This window comes from Lissotriton vulgaris, chromosome 9 (genome assembly GCF_964263255.1).
Source record: "Lissotriton vulgaris chromosome 9, aLisVul1.2, whole genome shotgun sequence".
Taxonomy (NCBI): Eukaryota; Metazoa; Chordata; class Amphibia; order Caudata; family Salamandridae; genus Lissotriton; species Lissotriton vulgaris.
The window spans coordinates 331,909,091-331,935,721 of NC_141697.1; the positions used below are offsets into that span (position 1 = coordinate 331,909,091).

The window sequence follows — 26,631 nt, forward strand, 5'->3', positions numbered from 1 at the left end:
GAAGTGTGGGGTCGGTACAATGCCAATGGAGGCTGGGATGGGCCACTTCTCTTGGCTTCCCGACTTAAACCTCAAGACCTATTTCAAAATGGGGAAAAAGGAAAGCTATAGGACTCCTCGTTGAAGGTAAGAGCTGCTCGTTGTCCCGAACAATAGACAATGATTTAGGGCAGGCTATCGCGGCATTAGATAAAGAAATCAAACAAGGGAGAGAAGTTTGACATGTGGGGAGTACTCCATCCGGATTCCCCCAGGGACTGCTCCCACTGATCTACATGGAAAAGCTTTTGTCAGGAGTGACTCATAATTGTTGACGCTGAAGTACATGATAATAGAAGTTATTAAGTTGATATCTCCGCACCTGTCCCGTCATCAAAAAGGGCAAACTAAAGGCAGCACTAATGCATGCTGAGACTTTTTTTTTGTAGTCTGAGTTACGCTCCAAGGACTCTAATATGGAAGTTTTTTTTAAATGTTTGCACAATAAAATCTAATTATTAGTTGAAACCAAGTTTAATGATTCATATGGCAAACAGCCTTGTGAAAGCTTACTTTAGAGCTTGTTAATTAGCCCACACATACACTGGTTTCAAAAGACACATTTACGCCTCTAGTAAATAAGACAAACTCTATAGCTGAAACTGGCTCCGATGCCATTCCATCTGTATATGATACCCTTTGGTTTCGAAAGTCCACATCTGGAGTAGCCGCATCTGTATCTCCTTCCAGAGGCCTCTCCATGTGCTATAATTCTAGCCTATCTTTCTCGATTGAAACCGGACTACAGTCTCATACATCAATAAAGAATAAGGTTGTAAGTATGAAGCATGAACTTTTATTATTTAAACCGGATTCTACATCTAAGACTGACACCTTGGATTAGTCCTTCCCCGAAGCTTTATGGTGGGCACTGTTTTGCAGTCAATTTCAGGAACCAGTTGTTGTAGGAGATTTGCTTCCAAAGCTCAAATCAACCAGACATGAGCCTAGAGTAATAATGGCTCTTCTGCAAAGGTTTTTCTACAGCCCACCACAATTCCATGTTATTTCTGAAAACTCCCCACGTGGTCGTTCCATTGTTTATCCCCTTCCCATTATGAATCACTAAGTCCCACTTCAAAATCGATTTTCAATGATTGAAGCTGTGGATTGACTTCATTCTGAATCAACTTTTCAATTGAAAATATGGCGTCGCTTTCCCCATGGGCATGGGTCTGAGTTTTTATCCTCTAATATTCTAGTGAACTACAGTTTTGGGGGTAGGATTAATAATGTACTGCCTTGGATCATAGTGAGTTGTTTTTCGAAATTGTCAAATGAGAACTTGGTTACTTTTATAAAATGCTACTACGTCATTCTTTTTTCAACAAACTTGGGTTACATCTGAATCGTTTTGTGATGATTTATCTAGTTTTTTGTGCAGTTTTATTCAGAGCGAGCTCGACCCGAAGGTACATTACACAAGGAGAAATTCACTTCTGTTTTTTAAGGTACGGGAAGATTAAGCGATTTGCCCATAATCAGAGGATGGTGAGCCGAGACTTGAACCTGGCTCTCTAGATCCAACATCATCAGCACTGGCACATTCTCTCCCGTATGTTGTTCCAGCCATTCCTGCCTTTTCAGGCAGAGCAAGGAAGCATAGCAGATCACTCCACTTTGGAGTTAGGATTTAGAAACCATTATACTTTGTAGCTTTTTTGTGTTTTTGTCTAAACCCTTAGTAGACAGACTCTCATTCCAAGGGACAAATCCATATGGTGGATTAAGACTAAATTGGAGTATGAGCGACCCTCTCAGTTTCTAAACAAATTGTTGATAACATGCCTTGCAGATATTGATAAATGTTTAAATTGGAACCCAAATACTGATTCAATTTATAATGCTTTCTCTATGATCTGCACCACCGTCAATAACCTGCTTACATCAACCGGTCATTCTAACCATCCAAAAACATATAGGGCCTGATTAAGAGTTTGGCAGTCTGAGGTTCACCAGACTAGCGGGAGCGCGGTGGTGACGGTCCAGCCACTGCTGCACAGGCGCTTTGACCGCCTCATTACAACTAGGGTGTTTGGACCGCAATGGAACTGTCACAACCTCCAGGGATCAGAAATCCCTGGCAGTGGTGCAGCAGTCTAGAGGCTGCAATATTCTTGGCGGGACTGCCGCAGTCCCGGCAAGAATATTACGAGTTTCCTCTCCACCGCAGTTTTCATGGCGTTTCCTACTTCATGAAAACCATGGCAGAGAGGAAACAAAGGGGGCCCTCAATGCCATTGGGTGCATTTAGGGGGCATATGTTGTGCCGCCCTGTGTGAATGCACCCCAGTACCTGCACGGCATGGGCTGCATCTGTCCATGCTATGTAAATACTGCCTTTGAAGTTCCCATTGCAGTGCCTATTTCAGTAGGAACGGCAAAGAATTGCCCGCCAGTGCCAAAAAAGTCATAACCTGATGGCGGTGCGCACATGGCTTTGGCAGTGCAGGAGCGGGCTGCCGGCATGGCGGTCCCACTCCTACACTGCCAAACTCGTAATCAAGCCTTAAGTGGTTTGACTCAGCATGCTCAACTGCTCGAAAATTATATATTGCATGGAGCTTTGAAATGTATTTCCGGAGATAAATGTGAAATTATTTGTTTCTGAGCTAATTACAAAGCCTCGCTTCATAAACAGAAGATAACAATTAGAACAGTTGCATGGGACCAGTTACATCAAACTACTATAACAAAGGGAACTTAGCAGTCCCTATTTTACCAACAATTCTTTTCTTTCTTTTGACATCTTCCCAGACATCTAGGGATCTCATTTTTTCTTATATTCATTGCCTTCTTATTCTGTGTACGAAAGATTTGATTTCAACTCAGTCCCATAAACAACGGTCCCTGTAATAAAGCTCAATAAAGTCCCTGATGGTGTTCCAATGATTCTCTATCAATCAAAGGTGAAATTATGGGCGCTGTGATTACAAATGTTTTCAATGTTGCTAGCAAAAGCTCTCTGCTTTCCTCATGGTCACACCTGATCATAGTCCCATTTAAAAAAAAAGGGGGAAATAGGAGTGATCTGCATTATTTACCTATTGATTCTGTAACTAAAGTGGCTGAGAGGGTTTAAAAAAAATAAAATAATAATTCTGACTTGGGCCTCAAATACCAATGATTGTTATGAAGTGCAATGTGGCTTTAGGGCAGGATGATTGAGCAGTGCTCGAATTTTGACTTGATTATTGGCAAGTACACTAAAGCCTCCCGGGTTCTCTTTACCTGGCCTTTATGGACCTGAGCTGTGCATTTGATTATGTCAACAGGTTTAAATTTTGGTCCATTTCATCAACAATGGGTGTTGACACTGCAATAATTCATTTTTTCAGGGACTGCATTCTGGACTCTGTGCTAAGGTCAAGTATGGAATAAACGGAGAATGCACTGAATATGTTAATACCGACGGTACGGTAAGGATGTGTCTTTGCTCTGATCCTTCTTAATATGTATATAAATGATCAATGCTCATTTTATCCTAAATGGGCAAAATATGCCACAAATCAGACAAAGACCCATTCCAGCTCTGCTATCTGTGTGACTCAGTTTTACTGTTTAATGTTACCTACTGCTTACAGGTTAAAAAACTGATTGATGCATTGGTTTCCTTTATTGATGGTCTAGACTTTGACGCTTGTCAATCTGAAATTTGTTACGATTGTGGTCCAAAAACCACTAAGCTAGGAAGGCTAACCATTAACACCTTGGCTGCTAGGTGTTTTCCCCTCCTGTGCTGATATTTCATTATTCCTTTGCTTTCATGACGAGCTCAGCTCGTCATCAGCACAGCTCAACTGTGCATCATGACGAGCTGAGCTCGTCATCACCATCGAAAGGGTTAAGTACAGAAAGATTGAGAAGACTGATATTTTCTCTTATCCCAGTCCATCCTTTGATTTCCCCTATATTTTGGCCTCCACCCTGTGTGGAACAGGAGATATTGTTTTACAATCATTAGGTGCACTTTTCAGTTTTGCCCAATAAAATAGGTAACTCATCTCTTAACCATATAGTTGGGACATAAATGTTTTCCCTTAGCCCACTACGGCACTGGCTTTTGGGGTTATGTTAACACAGGCTATCTCCACATTGAAAAAAATAATTTCTGTTGGCTATATTGGGTCTTCCACCGAGTATCCCCATTTTTCCTGTCACGATGAATTAGGACAAGCCTATTTAGAAGAAACTGAAGCTTCCCTGATGCTATGGTTATCTATTTGGTCCAACCCAGCTACTGTGTTTAACAGAGCCATAATAATAAATGTTTTAATATGAATATGTGTTAAAACAGCTGCGGTCCGTGCAGGTAACAGCGGTGGGGTGGTGGGGCTGGGTAAGGGGGGATTTCGAGGGACGATGCAGAGAGAAAATTAGTTATTTATTTAATTTTCCCTCTGCATCGTCCCTCTTAATCACCCTTTACCCGGCCCGCCGCTGTTACCTGAGTGGACTGCAGCTGTGTTAAAACATTCTGGGGCTTAGATAAGTTAAAGAGTCATGTGCCAAATGTGGTAAGCCAAATTTGTATAGTAATCCTAGCTGTATTGTTAAAGAGGATAAACTGTGGGCCCAAAATGCTTTGACTAAGAATAGGCGTATGCCAACAGAACATATTGAGATTCAAAAAACAACTGTTAGATGTCATGTCACACTAAGAGATAATAATAATATGTACCCTGCCATTGCAGGGCTGATTTAGTGCTGGTGGTACCCAGTGCCAAAAGCTTCCCCCACCCCCCAAATGAACTCCCTTTCCAAGGATGCCTTCACTACCAACAGTAGTGCTCCTGATTTCTCCACTGCCCCTCTCTCACATGCATTTCGTTTGTTTTATAGCACTACTCATACCAGTGTAGGTTGTTAGAGCACTTTACATGTTATGTTATGTTATGTTATGTGATCTTGTATAGCGCATGGCCCCAGCAACGGGGCGTCCCAGCGCTTGTGGACATGCCAGAAACTAGTCCGGTAGAGGAGGTGCTAGATGGATGCAACTATTACTCAACCCAGCTATCACTTTTCACGGAACACCCACGTTCCACATGTTTGCACATGATTTTAATGTGCACAGGACAGTATTTTCATGTATTTGCATGTTGTCTTTTGAGTGTTTTTTTGTCATTTCAATGTTTAAGTTCGTACTTATTATTTGACAATTGCCACATACATGTTTTACAGCCCTGATGAGTCACAGGCTTCGTCCTGCTTGATGAAACACGTGTCGGCTGGCGTCTATACTCTATAAAGAGAACCACATAAAGTTTTCATCAAACCAACAGCTTCAGCTCCTTTTGTCCTGTAATATATGTTTAATATATGTTTACATAATTGTTCATCTGACGTGTGCACAGTTTTTGTCTGCAGATGGATGCAAACAACCAGGTTTTTATGAGTTTTCGGAATTGCAGGTGGTTTGAAGTGGCCCGAGCTTTAGGGGGGATAGAATTCCAGAGCTTAGGGGCCAAATACCTGAAGGAGCGGCCACCGGCTCTGCTCCTCCGAATTCTGACAGTACAGGCAAGTGAGAGGTCCGCTGAGCGGAGTGCGCGCGTGGGAGTATAAAAAGAGCACAGTCCCTGCAGAGTTTGGGGGCCAACATCACACACATTACACAGAGACAGTAAATCATATGTATAAAAATCAGTCTAGAGGAAATGTTGCATAAGAGAATGAGGATTACAGGGTGTAGGAGTCACATGCCATCCATACTTGTAGGCATCATATTTTGAATGTACAACAACGGCTGGGGTTGGCTTTACTGCTAAGAATGTATTTCTACCAAAACAAACTCTTTTTTAGCAACATTACGATACTGAGAGACTGGGGGAAAACAAAACGTTCTAACCTATCTAAGGCAGTTTGCATGCAGCTCTTTGATGACATTTTATTGGTCACAGTGCTATATAATGGCTGTAAATTATGCAAGAAAAGGATTGCTGTGACAAAAGCAGTAAGCCACTGAGCTATCCACATAAAATGCAGTTCTTTGATCTGCATAGTACACTTATTTTGCAGCTGGCATATTAACCCTTTGTGCAACTTTGATGAGTTAAAATTGTCAGTTGAAAAACTCCATCTCCCCCAGCAGGAACAGTAATCAACCAGAGTTATGACATGTTTATTATTGCCTGAAAATTGTTGAATACACAAGGAACTCTGCAGCAGGTGCTTTTAAACCCATAAGTTATTTTTAAAGACAGCACTCTCCCCACGCCCCAGCTTACTGCCAGGTGCTGCGGCACAGGTCTTACTACCCAAAAGCCAACCCTGGCTGCCAGGCGTAAAGACATTTGCAACACATATTGTACCATTCGTACATTGCAAGGAAGGTTTTTAAAGGCTCAAAACATTAAATTTTGCACATTTGCAGGCTTTTGCATTCACAAAAGCTATTGATACACTTGAGTCAAAACCCTACACAATCCTGGGAAATGGTCAGTAAGATAGATACAGAAGTTTAATTTCTTCCAGCTATTTTTGTGTATTTTTATAAATAATTCATCAAGCGAGCCACGGTTCTTATTCCTACCACTCCCATTGCTGGTGGTGTTGTAGGAAAAAAAGACAAACATCTTCCACCATTTGCAGTGTTAATGAATCCGGGAAATGTAATTTACGACCTTTCAGCATGAATAAATAAATGCATTTTGCAGGGGACCAAATCAATGCCTTCTCTGCATAAATTTAGAGATGCCGCGTAGGCGGTTACTAATGACAAGCAAAGGCCAGCTTTCAGTAAATAACTCTCATCATGGCAGCATACTGTAGGGATGCGCCTATGCCCTACCCCCAGAGCTGTTCCTGCAGAGCCCAGTGCCACTGAATTAAATGGAAACACACACAGGCCTAACTACAAACAACACCCTTTCTACCAAGCACCCAAAGGGCGTATAGGAACCTAATGTTACGTTAAAACAACTTCCAAAGTGCATGTTCACCAATTGGTTTTATGGCCCTGAGGTAACTGAAACAAGTTAGCAACAGGTCATTACTCATATGCCATCCTAAAGAACCATGTCTTTAGGAGCTTCCTGCAGTGTAACAGGAAGTGGACCTGATTCCTAAGTGGAGAACATTCCAAATGCGGGGAGCCATAACAGCAAACCTGGAACCACCAATTTTCACCCTTTTAAATTTGGGGATAGTGAGAAGATTGGCAGATGATGACCTCAGATTGCACCCGGGAACGTGTCTTTCAATGCGGCAGAAACAAAAGCGGTTCTGCCCGTCTGAAGTGATTTAAAAATGGGGCACCCGGCCTTAAAGATGGAATGCTGTTCTATAGGCAGCCAGTGCAACTTCCTAAGTAAGGGGGTAATGTGATAGTTGTGAGGTGGTTGATACAACAGGTTGGTTTTGTACCATTTGAAGTCTGTGATTGGAGCACGTAGGAAGACCCAGATACAGAAAATTGGCATAATCTAGCCCGGAGAGGACTAGTGCAATCACTGCTTGCACAAGAACCTCGAAGGAAAGAAGTTTGCTGATCTTTTGGATTTTCCTAATTTGAAAAAAACATGATGCACACTGGAATGCTTCATGTCCTCGTCAGGGTTGTGAAGTACTTATAAACAATGCGTGTGGAGTTGATCCTTACTGGACAATCCAGTAAATGTTTTGGGCCTTGCAAGGGGTAGGAAAACATTATATAAATAAAAGTACAAAACATAAAAAGGACCACACTAAGGAGAAACAGGCGGTCGACCCAAGCTAAAGGAAGCTTTGTATGCCCTCCAATAAATGGAAAGGTACAGGGGGGTTTTCGTCCTTAGCAAACCAGGTATGGACGAGTTTACAATGATATGTAACACAAGAGTGTTACATGGTTTATGTATTTCGCCGCTATTTATTGTATGCGGAGAAGAAACATTGACCATTAGGTTCATATGTTCAGTGTATACAATTTTCATTTTTTTCATAGAACTTATTGAAAGTGAACATTCATTTTATGTCTGAGAAGCAATGCATTCCCATCCACCAGTTAACAACATTTGTCAAGTGAATAAGCAATTAACATAATACCAACATTTTACAAAAACAAAAGTAAATTAAACCATATACGAAATTCAAAGAATTACACCAGCAAAACACATTAGGCAATTATAACGGAGGTACTTGAACTTTTTTGCAGTGTCTTATGTAAATGCGTGGGATATCGAGAAATCTATAATAGTAAGTGCAGATTCTGTATAGTTTGGTTGTTCTGAATTGAGGATTATGGTAGAGCGTTTCCTCATAACCAGGGGTACATTGTTTGTTATGGCAGATTGAAAAGAACTACACAATTGGTGGTGAAATACGATTGAAGATTGACAGTCGGTTGAAGGTCACACAATAATAATTTCTCTCCTTTGGCGTCCTCCCTTGATTTTAAAACGTAAGTTTCCATGTTAACTGTCAAACCAATTAGTAATATCACATATTTGAATGTACTTTGTTAAATAATAAGTATGTCCTTGATAGTTTTAGATCCTGTTTAGAAGAGTTCAAAACGATATTCATCATCCTTGAAGCCACTCCATGAACCTCAGGTACATCATTTTTTACACAAGACACTGTAAAAAAGTGTAGAAGAAAAGTTTGGCCCAGATTTTAATTAGTTCACTTAATCTCATTTTTAGGTTACACCGTGCCCCAGCGTCCTGATGATAATCCTGTGATTCTACGCAGGGATTAGAAACGCGTCGACCCTTTCCAGTATATCTGCAACATAGGGCAACAATTAATTTCTATGCTCCAGAATTAGGGTGTATAATGGTTTATACACCCTGCAGGGGTTAAGAGAAATTTCCCATGTGGTTCAAGTATCTCCGTTATAATTGCCCAATGTTAGGTCAATGGGGGTCTTGTCATGAAAGTGTTTTGCTGGTGTAATTCTTTGAATTTCGTATATGGTTTAATTTACTTTTGTTTATGTAAACACCTCCATACCTGGTTTGCTAAGGACGAAAACCCCCCTGTACCTTACACATAGTAGAGCGGGAAAGCCCCGCGAGGGACTGGCAGTAAATTTAGTTCCAGTTGAGAGAATACTAATTGAAAGATAAAACAGGCTATTTTAGCCTGTTAAGGTAATAGCTGAGAAAGATACTCTCTCATTCACGGAAACACACATACAAGACCTGATTTTAGGTCCATCTCTATTCTCATCTATATCACTTAGTACAACAGCCAAACAACAAAATGAATCTGATAAATTGATTAGGCTTCATAGAAAACACATCAGGACCGAACTTCATGGTCATTTTTTGCTCCAACATCTTAAGGCAGGAACCATTCTGTGGGGCCTGCAAGTCAAAAATATACCTGTGATTTTCACAGAGGACCCAGAGTACAAAAAGGGCTTCAGCTACATTTTGACTAAATGTAGCCGGGACCTCATGATCCACACTATTGAGACCGCACAGAGACTTTGCATTAAAGAAGCAGAAGAGCTTGATGCCCGAATTAAATCCATATTTGACAATCACAGTGTGACAGAAGCGAAAGCACTACTTGAAAAAGTTAAGAGATCCAAACATTCAAAGATAACACCATAAATTTTAAGTCTGCCAAATTTGAGAAGGACTCAAAGAGTTTTAGAATAAAAACAGTGTACCCTTATCTAAAAGAAGATCATTATTCACAGGCAGAAGCACGAAGAGCATAAACCTAGTACCAAGGTCGCTCACGAAATAAGTTCCTCACCTTCTCCGAAACATCGTCCTCAGATTCATTAGGCGAATCTGACCCACACGAAGGGTCCTCCAAAAGACAAGCTCCTTTTTTTAGAGAAGGACGTGCCCAGGAATTGAGTGAGGTTCAAATCCCAATCGCAACCATGGGTGATGAGAACCAGGAGAAACTTCTACAAGACTTGAATAACACATCCATTGTAAACTTATCTTCAAGACAGCTGACCAAATATGAACAATCTGTCCTTTATCTGGGCGTGAAATTTGTTCCTAGTGCCAAAACGGATTTCGTAAACTTAAACATTGAAGCTCTTGAATTCTGTCATAAAATCAGACTCAAGGCGTTCTTCCATGACAAAGACGACAACTTCAATACTGAACCATCCGGAAAAAGGAATAAGTCAAACTTCATTCCTCCTGCACACAATATACCTAAAGACATTATAATATTTGAGCAGGTAGTCTTGTCTTCTATCACCCAACTGGCCAAACAGAAAACCTTCCTTTAAAAGAATATCACCAGCCACCAACAGTGTGCACTGAAGAATGTAAAGAATGATGACTCATTAGTGGTCAAACTGCTGATAAAGGAGGAGCCCTAGTCCTATGGGCCAAGGATAAATATAAAGAAGAAGCCTATACCCACATATTCAATCAATCGTGGTGCAGAAAACTTAAAGGTGATCCCACCAAAGAAATACAACAAGAAATAAGTACCAAAGTTAGAAGGGGGTTTGAACAAGGAATAGTAGGACCTAAAGAATTCGATTAGCTCATCAAAAAACAACCAAGGATTCCTGTCATATATTTTTTCCCGTAGATTCATAAAGATCCACTACAACCACCTGGGAGACCGATCGTATCGGGATGTGACTCAGTACTCGAACCGTTAGCAAAATATGTTGACGTATTCCTCAAACCATTTCTCGTAACTGTCACCTCATATCTGAGGGATACTACTGACTTTATTAACAAAATTGAAGGTCCACCATTCGACCATCAACATCAATGGATGGTATCCTTTGATGTCAACTCCCTTTACACACAGATTCCTCAAGATGAGGGTTTGGAATCGATGGAGTATTTCTTGTAGACAAGACCCAGACCACAAAGAGTCCCTACAGATTTCATCCTTGATTTGGCCAAGATCGCCTTGAAGCATAATTGCTTCAGGTTTGAAGAGAAGTTCTTCATGCAGGTCAAGGGCACTGCCATGGGGTGTCCTTATGCCCCAGAAATGGCAGTGCTCTTCATGGCACTGTTTGAGGATCACTTCATTTACAGGAACAATCTATATAGCCTGAACTTTATTTTGTGGTACTGCTATATTGATGATGTCTGGTGTCAATGGGAAGGCACTGAAGAACAATTACAAGCATTTCATGAATGGGTTAACAATAGACATGCGGATATAACATTCAGCATGACTAAAGACAAAACTCGATTTACTTTTTTGGATGTGGAGGTACTGCTACAAGACAACAAACTCATTACCACCTTACACCGTGAGTCTACAGACAAAAACTCAATTTTACATTATTCAAGCTATCACCCCCGGAGTTTGAAAGACAACTTACCGTCCAGCCAATTGTTGAGAATACGACGCAATTTAGCGCGAAAGGAAGACTTTGTGGTCCAAGCGGACATACTTTGTGAACAACTTCAAAAGAGAGGTTACCCGAAGAAGATGCTTAAACACTCAAACAAGAGGGAATGGTACACGCCCAGGGAGGAGTTATTGACCAAAAAGTTCAAGAAACCATTGGAACAACTCGTTTGTGTGTCAACCTGTGGCCCACATACCATAAATTCAAAAAGATCATCCCAAATAATTGGCATTTGCTAACAAACCTATCATGTCTGATGGAAAAAACGCTATTTGCCATGACATACGGCACTATGAAATTCGGCACCTGTTGTGGGCCACCATAAGTGCGGTTCATGTTCCTCTTGTGGCAACACCATGGAGGGTTCGGAATTTGTGTTCAACAAGGTGAAGTGGAAACACACCGAATTCACAAATTGTGAAACACGGAACGTGATATATTCCATTACATGCCCAGGTCCTAAATTATACATCGGCAAAACAACGCAGCAAATCAACTTCAGAATGACTCAACACAAATCTAGAATCAAACAAAGAATTCTCACAGCACCAATGGTCACACACTTTGTGGAAAAGCACCATTCTGAAAAGGAATTTGTTTGGACAGTATTATCTGCATTGAAAGTTCCCCCGCTGGGTGGTGATATTGATGTTCTCCTGAAAAACAAAGAAACATACCTCATTATGAAATATAACTGTGTAGCAGAGGGCTTGAATGAGTTGCCATAATCCCTCTGACTGGATGCTCTGGGTTCCCTGTTGAAAATCACACTTTACTAAATAGGCCTACAATCAGTCATGGATTACTGCAGAATTTGAGCAATTTCCATTCATTCCTATTAGGAGGACGCTATTTATTAACGCGAGTTATTACGGCGATAGTAGTTCAAATTGGACAACGTATATGTAGCATGAACATCTGACTAGAATGGGGACTGCAAAATAAACACGCGGCCCGGTAACCAATTTGCTTGTGAAGTTTGAACATAAAGTTTATTCGTTCTGCCGGTAATAGATAATGTGCCCCAAGTGATTTCACCAAACATTTGGCTCCGAGTTACGGTGCAGGCTTCTGGTAGCCGTACCCATGCATTAATTAGAAAGATTTCTTCAATACATCAGGCATTTAGGTGATATTAAAATAATGCCTTTTCAAATATACTTTGAAGAAAACAGCCGCAAGCCAGATAACAAAACATGTTATCAATCGCCGAATAGCATAGAGATCTGTGTTATGTACAAAGAACTACATGCCCCATAATACATTTCCAAAGGAGGCATGCCTATTTCTGGTTATGGTTCCATTTGAGGTGCATTCAGCGTGGTCGCCGACTCATGGAGGTCGACCAGCATTGAGACCCGCTCGTGAATTTAAGTAAGTGAAATACGAAATAAGTATGGCATGCTTGTACCGGTGTGGAGATGCTTAAAAATCGCACGCGGTTAAGGGAACCAAAAATACACGTATAAATTGGTTATCTCTTGTGTTTATTATGTATAGGTAAACAGCTACCTTAAATTTCCTGACAAATATACGCACCATGACAATGCGTGGAATATCGAGAAATCTATAATAGTAAGTGCAGACTCTGTATAGTTTGGTTGTCCTGAACTGAGGATTATTGGAGAGCGTTTCCTCATAACCAGTTGTACATTGTTTGTTATGGAAGATCGAAAAAAACTACACAATTGGTGAAATACGATTGAAGAGTGACAGTCGGTTGAAGGTCTCACAAAAAATTCCTCTCCTTTGGTGTCCTCCCTTGATTTTAAAACGTAAGTTTCCATGTTAAATGTCAAACCAATTAGTAATATCACATATTAGAATGTACTTGTTACATAATAAGTATGTCCTTGATAGTTTTAGATCCTGATTAGAAGAGTTCAAAGTGATATTCATCGTCCTTGAAGCCACTCCATGAAAAGGTGTAGAAGAGGAGTTTGACCCAGATTTTAATTAGTTCACTTAATCTCATTTTTAGGTTACACCGTGCCCCAGCGCCCTGATGATAATCCCGTGATTCGACGCATGGATTAGAAACGCGTCGGCCCTTTCCAGTATATCTGCCACATAGGGCAACAATTAATTCCTATGCTCCAGAATTAGGGTGTACAATGGTTAATACACCCTGCAGGGGTTAAGAGAAATTTCCCATGTGGTTCAAGTATCTCCGTTATTATTGCCTAATGTTAGGTCAATGGGGATCTTGTCATGAAAGTGTTTTGCTGGTGTAATTCTTTGAATTTCGTATATGGTTTAATTTACTTTTGTTTTTGTAAAGTTTTTGTAATATGTTAATTGCTTATTCACTTGACAAATGTTGTTAACTGGTGGATGTGAATTGTATTGCTTCTCAGACATGAAATGAATGTTCACTTTCAATAAGTTCTATGAAAAAAATGTAAATTATATACAATGAACATTTGAACCTAATGGTCAATGTTTCTTCTCCGCATAAAATAAATAGCGGCGAAATACATAAACCAGGTACACTCTTGTGTTAAATATTACTCCAATAAATGGAAAGCATACAAAGGCAAATTGGAGGGGTGTGCCAAGAAGGCATCTTAAGCTTGATTCCTATGGTGATCAGAAGCCTGAAAGCTTCTCCCACCAAATCTAAAGACTCATTTTAAGAATAAATAAAATGTTTATATACTTCCAAAAGGTGACTGAGGTGTCCAACTGCGACTTATGGTTTTTTAAAGCACATCTGGACCAGCCTTTATCTCAAAACTTGCTAAGAGGGTCTTGGTAGTTTCCCCCATAAAACATTTAGCAAAACTGAGAATATGTGCACTTTTAAAACATTTTTGTCTCTCTCTCTTTTTTTAAATACACAGTGATGTTCAAGATGGCTGCAAGGTGCATGGGATAAGCCTAATGGTGTTAGTAGGATCAGGACTGGTCCATTGGCGTCCACCTGAACGTGGGACTCATCTTTTTTAAGCCTGTGATTCTAGAGAAAGAAGCTTAAAGATTCTAGAGAAAGACAGCCTGGTGGGGCTTCTGTGAGCTGTCGAGATTTAATTGGCATAAGTATGCTGACTTTAGAACCCCTTCTATTAAGACAAAAAAAAAAACCAAAGGAAAACTCCAGAAATTTGAAGACAAGTCCGAAGGAAGAGCGGTGTTACTGCCCTCATAAGTGATTCAAGCCTCGCAGCCTATCAGTCTTGTGTATTTATGAGGGTGAGGTCTCAGTTACTACTGACACCCAGAGTCGCCTTGCTTATTAGGTGAGCTGTGTACCAAAGCATCCTCTTCTCTTGGGGACCGCTTGTTGTGACTGAACTCAGAGGATTCTGGGGCTTTTTGCCAGCTGATTCCAGAGAAGCTTTCTTCTGCAAATGGTAGAATGGTTCTTTCTCCATTTCATTAAAAAACTGACCATCTTCCTAGAGGTCCTACGAAGGCATTTGCACATTACGGGATAACTGTTTTACAATCAAATCTTTATTTTTTATTTTATTTTATTGAAGGTAATGATAAAGGGTGAACGAGAAATAGTTTTATGTATTTAATATAGGAGTCATGAACACAAGTTGTGAAATTAACAAAATACGTATGCACAAACACGGACGAGATCAGATACAGCACTACTGTAGGGGGTGGGAAGGGATATAATCTAGAAATTTGGCAGAAAGATTGTGAAGAGGTGGGTTTTGACAGCTTTCCTGGAGTTCACCAATGCAAGAGAAATTTGAAGTACAAAGCTTGGTATTCCAGTGTTCCATAGTTTTGTGTACAGTTCTTTTAAATGAGGGAACTCTGCATGACTCCTGACCCACATTAGGTAGAGTGCAATGTCTTTATCTATTTACATGCCCACCCTTGGAATTGATAACCTCTCCCTAACTTGCTTCTTCCTCTTGTTGGGTGCTGATAACCAACATGGGTCAGATGCAGTATTTGTGTCATAAGGCAGCCTGGCATGACTCAGAATGACATTTCTTACAGTAGTCCTTCCTCTAACACTGTGAGCTCCTGGCCATATTCATCATGGTGGCCTGCTTCTTCCTCACTTCGGGGAAGAGGTGCCTGCTATCTGCAAGCAGGGTCTTTCTTCTGTTCTCAGGCGAGCTTTGATCATTCTCTAGGGGGAGGACATTCTCTTCGGTGGTTCATGTAACATCTTGCTGTTAAATGGCATTGGGCCATGTGCCTTGCATCACCATGCACATGCATTCTTCCATCTTACCAGCTTTGCTTAGGTGGCAGGTTCCGATGTTGAGACAGGTAGTCTTCTGAGTTGCCTTCCCTGGAACACTAATTTACTGGGAACAATTACTTCTAGTACTTCAGGATTGACTACTTCATCTGGGGACAAGTTGTGTGTTGACTCTTGAAACAGTGGCACAAGGAAGTAAACATAAGCACAGAACATACTTCAATACAAGCAAGCAAAAGTAATGGGCAACACAAGCCTTCAGATATACATCCACTAATGTCCATCATGAAATGCAAATCAGTAAGACACAATGGTTCTAAGTGGTCCTATTGAACTGCTATTCAAAACTACAATTGTCAAACAATAAAAGTCAAACAGCATCCAAGGAAATCTGTGTGAACACAGACAATGGACTATGTTAGAAATATCAAATGTTTTGATTTAATTCATAATGCTCATATCAGAAGAAAGTGCTCAAGTGATCACAGTGTAAAAGTATCAGAAGGACAAAAAATAGACATAATATATGTATATATATATATATATATATATATATATATATCACTTCGAATCCCCTGGGTTCACGTAGTTTCCACAGAAGTCACAGCACCTCAGTAGCAGATAAGTTCAAATTTCTTTTATTTTTTCACAAACACCATGTGCATTAGCAACAGGACGGCCTACGCGTTTCGACTATACTTAGTCTTCAACTGGACCATAGAGTCCCTTGTGTCTAGACAATTTATGTTGTGCTCTGTGCTTAGTACCCTCATTAGTTTCTTTACCATTAAAAACAACTAGCCTACCAGTCCTGAGTATGATTTCACGGCACATTTTGGTCGCCATTTTTCCACCTTATCTCTGTTCACCCCATAGTTTACAGTAAAGTACTATTTTAAGAATGTAATTCTAAAGTGCAACGTGCATAATGTAAAGTACCTAAAAGGGGCTTATTTACATTCACAATGATATTATTCATCAAACAAGTTGCAAATTACGTGCATATTTCCAAAGTTCATTTTAAAAGCTGATTGAACCTCTTAATGAAAGATTTTCTGTGAAGTACATTTTTACTACATAGATAGCTAAGGAGCGACAAGAGTTCATTCTTAGTTCTAGGTTTTAGAGTTATAGTGATTGATCAAATCATTATGTGCAAACATGCAAATTTTACAGTTATTTTTTTGTTTTTATTTTTCTTTTCTGCCCTCCCCTATTTCTCATATCCTCTTTTTCCGTTTTAGGCTCTATGTGCTAAAGTAGATAAAAGTGTCCAGAAAAAGAGACTTCTTTCTCTCGCCAGAGAAATATTTCTATGTTGTTATCCATATGTTCTTATTTCAGGGGTAATTGCATTATCACTTATAACCTCCCTCAGAGATGACGTTCTTCTCAGTTTATTTGGGGGGTCTTCATCTGCACAAAACTTGATCACATCCAGTATATTTCATTCCATCCTATTTTATCTAATCTTGCATACTCTTTTTCTTGACTCAAAGAGACAATTCGCTCCCTTAAGTTCAACCATTTTCTACTTTGGATGTGCGTATCTCCTAGGGCTTTGTAATTGTCAAAGTTAAATTTCTGGTGTTTCATGACTAGTTATGAGTTCATATCCATACAATGCTTTCTGTGAAGTTGGATTTTCAAAACTCATCATTGATCTCTATTATTCGATTACTTTTCCAGATGTACATGTACTTTTGCGTCCAAATTATGTCCATAAGGGAATTCCGTTCCAATACTGAGAATCATCCTGCTTTCCATTTTTCTTCACTTTAAAGTGTGGTCTCCTCCTCTCTCAGATACCTTGTCGATTTTCAAACCTAAATATATTAGTTTGCTGCAATCTGCTTGATGTTGTCCGTTGAAATGTTTCGCCATGGGGTAACTCGGATCGTTGTTTTTAATCGCACGTAGGTGTTGTAAGATCCTCAGTTTCAGTTTGTTAATTGTGCTCCCGATATAGTCTCTTCCACATGGGCATTTGAGTCTGTAAATTACAAATTTTGATTCGCAGGTGATATGATCTGTGATCTTTAAAATTTTTCCACTCTGGAGTGTGTATTCTTTGATATTCTGTCCATGCTCGCAAGCTTTGCATTTTACACACTTCCAGAACCCTGGTGTATTCAGCCAATACGTTTTTTCCTTCGGCTTGATCTCAAAATGACTTTGTGTCAGGATGTCTCTTAGGGACGCTGTTTTCCTATAGGTGATACTCGGATAAGGTGTTAAATGTTCCTTAAGAGTTTCATCTAGCAGGAGGATTTCCCAATTTTTCTTTATCACCTTCTTCAGATTCTGGCTCTGGTTGTTAAAGTCCATAGTGAGGCGTGTTTTGTTTCCTGACTCCTCCAATTTTCTTTTCTCGGATATCTCCTGGACTCCCGTTGTGTGTACTTGTTCTTTCCGAGAGATCAAGAGGTCCGCTCTATTCTTCAGGTGCATTCAAGATTTTGCTGTCATCAGAACTTCCAACGGGTATCCTCTAGATAGAAATCGGCCAATCATTTTCTCTATCTCCGCATTCAAGCCCTCTTCTTCAGAGCAATTTCTTTTAGCCCTAAGCATCTCTCGATACGGTATGCTCCACTTCAAGTTTGAGGGATGACCGCTGTTGGCGTGGAGGATGCTGTTGCAGGATGTTGGTTTGCAGTACATCTTGGTGCATAGTTTGTTATTGCGTATTTCTACCTCTACATCCAAGTAAATCACATTGGTGTTGCTGATGGTTGATGTGAAATGTAGATTGTACCGGTTGTTTTCCAGAGAGTCTATGAAGGTCTGTAGCACTATCTGGTTCCCGTCCCATACTAAAAAGAGGTCATCGATATATCGATACCAACTTTTTATCTTTTGATGTTTCTTGTTCTCTTCCAGCAGAACCTCTATTTTCCCAGACAGCCATCAGTAGGTTTGCGTACGTGGGGCAAAAGATGTTCCCATTGCCGTCCCCTGTTGTTGTAGGTAGAGATTGCCTTGGAAGAGAAAGATGTTATGTGTCAAGCAGTAGGTCAACATCTTGATTAACATGGCAGAGTGTTCCAAAAAATGTATTGATCTTTCCTTCAAGAATGTATTTACCGCATCTATACCATCCTGATGTCGTATGGATGTATAGAGCGAGGAGACATCGATTGTTGCCATAAGAAAACCCATCTCTCATTTCATGTTGTTCAATTTGTTTACAAAGTCCATGGTGTCTCGTAAATACGAGGGTAATTTTGTTACATAATTCATCAGGAATATGTCTATGAATCTTGATGTTGATTCTAGTAGAGATCCAATTGAGCTAACAATAGGTCTTCCGGGTGGTTTGTTGATCGACTTATGTACTTTCGGCAGAAAGTAAATTGTTGCCTTAATTGGGTTGTCTGTTTTTAAGTACATGAATTCTTCAAAGTCAATCAATTCCCTGTCTTTCCATTCTAACAAGAGGGTATGATATTCTTCCATCCATTTCTCAATTGGATTCTCTCTCATCAGTTGATAATGTTCTCTGATTCCCAGCTGACGATTAGCTTCCTCCACATAATCCGAGATGTTTTGGATCACAATATTACCCCCTTTATCTGAGGCTTTGATTATTATGGTGGGATCATTTTTGAGTTCTGACATGGCTTTATATTCATTTGGTGTGAGGTTCCAGTTCTTTTTTCTCTGGGTTATGCTCTTGTTCTGATTTAAATTGTTGGCTGATCTTGACGCCATTTTTGTAATTTCCTCTACCATGATCTCTTGAAACAGGTCGACTTTGTTACCAGTTTGTAGTTGTGGACAGTATCTGGACTGTTTTTTGAGTCCACTCTCTCCTGCTCTGTTGGTTGCAACCCCTATTGTATTACAAAATTCTATGTCCGAGACTGTTGCGTCTTGTGTGTCCTCCATGTTAGGGGATGCTCCTGTACCTAGACGGGTCAATGTTTTTAGTGTTGGAAGTTCTTTCTGCAAGATTGGTGATGGATCTGTTTTTTCCTTTTGCAGGTTCCCGGGAGAGGGTTTCTTTTCCAGGAAATGATTCTTGAGTTTAACTTTCCTGCAGAATTTGTAGAGGTCTATACGTGCGTTCGGGTAGTCCATTTCCTTAATGGGGCAATAGGATAATCCCCTATTCAGCAACTTTATTTGGGATTCTGTTAAGGTTTTGTTCGAGATGTTAATAAACAAGTTGTCATATAAATATATATATATATCCTGCTCCTCTTTGCACCAAATGCGGGGCACTCACGTAACGGGTGCCGATATTGCGGTAGTGCTCCGCATAATAATATCTCTCCAAAATCCTCTCCCGATGATAGAAAGAAAGACGGCACTCACGGGGCTTCAGATAGCGGTAGTGGCATTTTATTTCAGACGCGTTTCGGATTGTCTTCCTTCGTCAGTGTAATTCTCTAAAAACGATGATAGCTGCCATTTTTAAAGTGCTTAGTGCCAATACATGAAAATTAACAAGGGACTACTGGGCGAAAAACGCGCCATCTTTAAAGAGGTAATCTCTATTACAGGTTTAAAAACACATTTCAAAGTTATGCATGTCAGAGGCAATATATACAAGACAATATGAATAATGTGTATTAAACGTTTAAAAAACCGCCGTAATATTAGAACAATCTCGCCGTGGATCGGCAATTGCAGCCTTAAAATAAAGCTGCACAAAAAAGCCCTTGGTTTCCAAAAATTTCCGCTGTGTATCAGCTAATAAAAATATATTCATTAAGCAGTCACAGAAAAACAAAGAAAAAGGCAGAACAGAACACTTATCATCAATATCAAACTGTCCCTTCAAAAATAGCAAACAGTACAAATGCATAATTTTCCTAAATGAACAGTTAATTCCTCCCCACCATTCAATCCATTTGGGGATTTAGTCTGCAAGTCAATTATGTAACGCGATTCCAACCTTCTTAATTTCAGGACTCTGTCCCCTCCCCTCATATTTGTTGGCACGCAACTTAAGCTGAAGTATTGTAACAGGTCCCTGTTACTATTGTGTTTAATAGCAAAGTGATGCGCTACAGGAAAACTGAAGTCTTTCTTTGTAATTGCACACATGTGCTCCAATATTCTCAGTTTGACGCTATGAATTGTACTCCCTATATATCGAAGCCCGCAGGGACAGATCAAACAGTAAACTGCATGAGTAGTTAGGCATGTCATGAATTTATTGATTTTCTTGTTCTTTTTATGTCCTCCAAAGTGATATGAGAGAACCCTCCTGCTGAAGGCAAAGGCCTTACATTTCCCGCAGGGATAAAATCCTCTCATATCAGTCAGGGTACCTTGTCTCGGTGGCAATGCCTCCAGATGACTATGGACAAGGCTATCTTTTAGAGAATGTGCCTTTCTGTATGTTATTAATGGCCCTGCTGGTATATCGGCCCCAATAATATGGTCAGTTTTTAAAACATGCCAATTCTTTCTCATGATGTTTCTGAGTGTTGCTGCGTCATCTGAGTAAGTGGTAATTAATCTAAATTGACCGTTTTCTTTTTTAGATCGTTTCTGTTTGAACGGGTCATTTCTAGATTTTGTCTTTACTTTAATCAGTGAGCTCTTTAACCCCTTCAGCGCTAATGACAAGGGTAACTCGTCATGGAGTTTCCATTGATTTAAATGGAAATTACATTGAAGTTCCAGAAGAAGCATAGCATCCAAGTGGTTAAGAACTCAGCATCATAGCCCCTGGCTAAGAATCGTCCGAAGCTACCTTGTTCTGCTGATTCAAAGTCGCAATCTCTTGAGCAGTTTTGTCTCAGTCTAAGAAACTCCCCGTAGGGGATTCTGTTGACTAGTTTCCTCGGATGTCCACTTGACGCATGAAGCATACTATTGCCTGCTGTCGGTTTTCTGAATCGTAATTCTTCCCAGGGAGCAATATGTGAATGAAGCATATCGACAGCTAAGCAATAAAGACTGCTACGAGACGACCTCTATAACTATCTATCAGGACAGTATTAGACAATTTCATACCCTCATTAAAAAATGGTATAACAAACGGATGATAGACAGTGATGAACATCTGTTTTTGATGACGACTACACCTACATTACCGACCTTCTATCACCTACCTAAGGTGCATAAGGACCAAACATCACCACCTGGGAGGCCGATCGTCTCCTCTAGGGGAAGTCTAACGGAGAATCTCTCCAAATTTTTGGACCATTTTTTGTTTGATGCTGTGTTGGGACTAAAATCGTATATCAAAGACACTACTGATTTTATGGTACATCTAGAATCCTTGGAATGGCAGCCTACATTTTATCTAATAGTTTTAGACATTACGAGTCTCTACACCTGTATTGACCACAGACAGAGTTTGAATGAGGTGAAGTATTTTTTGAGTAAGAGACCTTTAAAGTTCGCAATGCATAACATCATGTTGTTGGAACTTATTGAATTTTGCCTGTTTAATAACATCTTTATCTTTCAGGGAGAATTGTTCAGGCAGGTCTCAGGCACCGCGATGGGCACCTGCTTCACCGCCAGCTACGCGAACTTGTTCGTGGGCTGGTGGGAGGAGCAGGTGGCCTGGTCCCCTAGAAACGAGCAGTGGTCAGAAAAAATTGTATAGATACATAGACGATGTGTTTACAGTGTGGAGGGGTAAGATCAGTGAGGCAGAGGATTGCACTATTGAACAACAATGAAGTTAACTTGCGATTTACAGGTGAAGTGAGTTTTGTGGCAGCAAACTACTTAGACCTTAGGTTGGAAGTAATAGATGGCAAGTTGACTACTGCCTTATTCAGAAAACCGACAGCAGGCAATAGTACGCTTCATGCGTCAAGTGGACATCTGAGGAAACAAGTCAACAGCATCCCCTACGGGGAGTTTCTTAGACTGAGACGAAACTGTTCAAGAGATTGCAACTTGGAATCAGCAGTACAAGACAGCTTCGGACGATTCATAGCCAGGGGCTATGATGCTGAGCTCTTTAAGAGCTCACTGACTAAAGTAAAGACAAAATCTAGAAACGACCTGTTGAAACAGAAACAATCTAAAAAAGAAAATGGCCAATTTAGATTAATTACCACTTACTCAGATGACGCAGCAACACTCAAAAACATCATGAGAAAGAATTGACATGTTTTAAAAACTGACCATATTGTTGGGGCCGATATGCCAGCAGGGCCATTAATAACATACAGAAAGGCACGTTCTCTAAAAGATAGCCTTGTCCATAGTCATCTGGAAGCATTGCCATCGAGACAAGGTACCCTGACTGATATGAGAGGATTTCATCCAGGTGGGAAATGTAAGGCCTGTGCCTTCAGCAGGAGGGTTCTCTCATATCAGATTGGAGGACATAAAAAGAACAAGAAAATCAATAAATTCATGACATGCCTAACTACTCATGCAGTTTACTGTTTGATCTGTCCCTGCGGGCTTCGACATATAGGGAGTACAATTCATAGCGTCAAACTGAGAATATTGGAGCACATGCGTGCTATTACAAAGAAAGACTTCAGTTATGCTGTAGCGTGTCACTTCGCTATTAAACACAGAAGTAACAGGGACCTGTTACAATACTTCAGCTTAGATTGCGTGCCAATAAATGAGAGCGGAGGGGACAGAGTCCTGAAATTAAGAAGGTTGGAATTGCGTTACATAATTGACTTGCAGACTAAATCCCCAAACGGATTGAATGGTGGGGAGGAATTAACTGTTCATTTAGGAAAATGATCCATTTGTACTGTTTGCTATTTTTGAAGGGACAGTTTGATACTGATTGTTAGACCCTATGCTTCTGAGAGTCCCCTCACCACTATGATTTCTTTTGTTCCCCTGTACCTCCCAAAATTTGCCGCTTTTCTTTGTCTACCAGGACCTTTTGTGTGCTGTTTCACGGGGCTGGATGTTCCTTGACGCCCAGTTGTTCACAAGGTTTTTGGCACCTATTTACAAGGGACCTGTGACATTATAGACTGGGATTGGCAACCTGTATGAATGGCCTCAAAATGGTGGCCACACTTTTTCCTCATGTGAGTGACTCCCCTTGGAGCCTCCATGAACCTTGACCTTTCAAGGTTTTGGCGCCCTTTTACTTGGCGCGCATTCCTGACAGGAATTTCTTTATTTCCCTCAGGTACACAAAATGGCTGCTCTAGAACCCCAGTATGGTGGCTGTTAGGGTCCCAAATACCTCTCAGAAGTGCCATGTCATTGGCCTAGCCCAAAGAAGGTTCTAGAACCTACTGGCACGAGCCAGCACCTCAGGGCACTGGCTATATAAGGTCCAGTCCCTGGCGGCCATTTTAGATGACCAGAAGACTAGATAGGATAATGATGTTCCAGATCTAGGTGAAGAAGGAGATTCCAGACTTGACACCAGATTGACACCTGCCCTGTTGACCCCTGAGGCGGCTGGTAGTGCAGGCAGTTGAGCAAGCAAGAGTCACTGGCGTGGATCCTGACTGGCGTTCCAGTCAGCTGTGTGTGCGGTGACCTCGCGCCTACAGCGCCTGCCCAGCGAGTACCTCGTCACCCCCAAGAGACTGTGGCCGTTTTCGTGTGCCTCCCCGCCCCCCCCCCGCCCCCCGGTGGTGAATTACGACAGACTCGGGTCGCGAGGCGAGAGCAAGTTCGCTGCGACCGTCTTCTGTGCCCCTTTTGTGACAGGCGCCTCCAGCGAGGAGCTCGGACGTCTCCGAGCTCCACCGGCGTAGAGTGCTTCCTGCGCAGACTGAGGTGAGGTGGTGCGCCGGGGCGGGGAAAGGCCGGCCTTCGTTGGGCGGGACTACTGTCTTTGCCCCTCCCCAGTGAATCGGCGGCTGTAGCTGTGGGCGGGAACCATCCCTGTTTGAGGAAGTCGGAGGGAGGTCCGTGGAGCCCCTGAGAACCCGTCGCTGGCGAGAGAAGTGCTGAACCCGACTGAATCGCTTTTCGATTGCAGCCGATGTGAGGTGGGCCCGTTTCTTCAGGTGGGAAGCGCTGATATAAAGGAACTGTGAACCGGCATTTATTTGACTGAGCGCGAAGATTGTGTGACCTCTTCGGCAGCCCCGTTCGGCAGTCTAAAGACTTTGAACTGGTGCGGCCTGAGTGCTAGCAGTGGTAAAGCCCCTAGGCGCGCTTAGACCCCACCGGCAAACAGAGATCTGAACCCGGTGGCAGCCGAGTGTAAATGAAGTGTTCACTGTCTTTCCTTGCCTTTTTAGATACACACTCATAACCCCCGTGTGAATCTTAAAGAGTCCCAACACTCCTTTTGTGCCCAGAGAAGCCTGTGTACATTATTAGTGAAATCGTCATAAACTGTAAGAGTTATCTTTCCAACCTGAAATGTATTTGCAAATGTAGTGTTCCTGAAGTATTTAATTGGTGGCAGCGATACCAGAATGAACATGTGGTTGTTTATTTAAATGAACCAGTATTTATTCTGCTAAACAGAAAGTGATATTTATTCTATTTATTGAAGATATTTGCTCCTGATATTTATTCTATTTATTGATGAATGGTAATCCTGAGCTTATTTATTGTATTTATTCCAAAATCGAAACCCAGCAAATTGTGGCCAAAAGAAACGTAAATGTACTTTCCTAATCGATCCCCATTCACAACAGAGAATTTTTACATAAAGGAATCGTATTTTTCTACAACAGTGGTGTGGTGTCCTTCTTTTTGGTGGTTGTACAAGGAGATATTATAGGGTCAAAGCCGGCTTAACACGATAGCCTTCACTTGCCTTGACACTTGAGCCAAGCTACCCCCCTTTGTGCTGGGCTTGCCCATCGCAGGTCCAACACTGATGATAAGTGTTCTGTTCTGCCTTTTTCTTTGTTTTTCTGTGACTGCATAATGAATATATTCTTATAGCCGATACACGGCGTAAATATTTGGAAACCAAGGGCTTTTTTGTGCTGCTTTATTTTAAGGCTGCAATTGCCGATCCATGGCGAGATTGTTTTAATATTACGGCGGTTATTACACGTTTCATACAAATTATTCGTAGACTATGAAAGGTACATCTTCAACTAAGCACAACAGGCTGGTAAACAATGGATGAGTTTGTTGAAAGACTTGACACACTTATCAAACACTGTACGTTCTGTGACTTTAATATGGATGATACATGCACCTCAGAATCATCAATGGATGTCTCTACGATTCCTTTAGAAGATGCATGTTAAGCGATGAACTGAGTCTAGAGAAAAAGCTGATGGCTGCAAGAGTGGAAGAACGAGCAGAACGACAAGCTGACAACATGGTAACAGGAATGGCGCATAAGGAATCAGCGCTAACCGTGAAAAGCGAGCAAAAGCCAAAAACAAAAGCATGTAAGCCGGCATCCTCAAAGAAAACAAAGCTATGCTTCTGATGTGGATTTTCGTTTCCCCATAAAGGTAAATGTCCCACCATAGGACAAATTTGCAAGGGCTGTGGGTATACAGCCATTTCATAACAGTGTGCTGAGCCAAAGAGAAAAGTTAAGTACGTCACAGCAGAAAGGTAAGATGGGTGCCAGAACATTCCAGAAGCACTCTAGTCATACCCACAAGGCAAAAAAGCAACATCAGCTCTGACAAGTAGAAACCAAGCTAAGGCGATCATTGTCAGATTCATTATACAAAGTTTGTTTTACGTCGTTATCAAACACCAATTAAAGAAGATGGATGTGCACTGATGATATCAACTGAAGGACAGGATGCACATGTGGGGATAGCTGAGCTGTCTGTAAGGAAGATGGAAAGTCCAAGAAAATGCACCAAACAAACAGGAACACCTCATTTGGACACTGTTCCAAATTCACATTGAAAATAAATGGTTACCCAATAACCGTCAATATAGACAGTGGTGCATTGATTAATTTCATGCTATTACCTATATTTGATCTGTAAAGCGCTCTGATTCCCGCAAGGGTCTTGTTCGTGCTATACAAAACTGCCAAAATAAATAAATAAAATAAAAAATTACAAAGTCAAGGATCATTCACAGCAATCATGCGGCATAAAACTATGTCAGTGCAAGCCATCATTCATGTTCTACAAGGAACTGCGTTGAGTGTATGCTTGCTCAGCTTTGCCACCACTGCTAATATGGGATTGATATTACAACATCAGTGCTCAGTCTGAAATCATGAACCAGTTCCCGTCATGGTTTGGGACAACTAAAGAACACTTCATTACAGTTG

General features: G+C 41.0%; 1 protein-coding gene across 6 annotated transcripts in view; it reads left to right on the top strand.

Annotated features, from left to right (window-relative positions):
• The window catches only part of GPR68 (G protein-coupled receptor 68), a 257,032-nt gene that overhangs the window by 214,956 nt on the left and 15,445 nt on the right, over positions 1-26,631 (top strand). For 4 of the 6 annotated variants that reach the window (XM_086937649.1, XM_086937651.1, XM_086937648.1 and 1 more), the window contains one exon: positions 3,378-3,458. The gene's annotated coding sequence lies outside the window, so the exon portion shown is untranslated. The remainder of the gene's footprint in view (positions 1-3,377; positions 3,459-26,631) is intronic. The other 2 variants (XM_086937654.1, XM_086937653.1) reach the window with 1 other exon arrangement.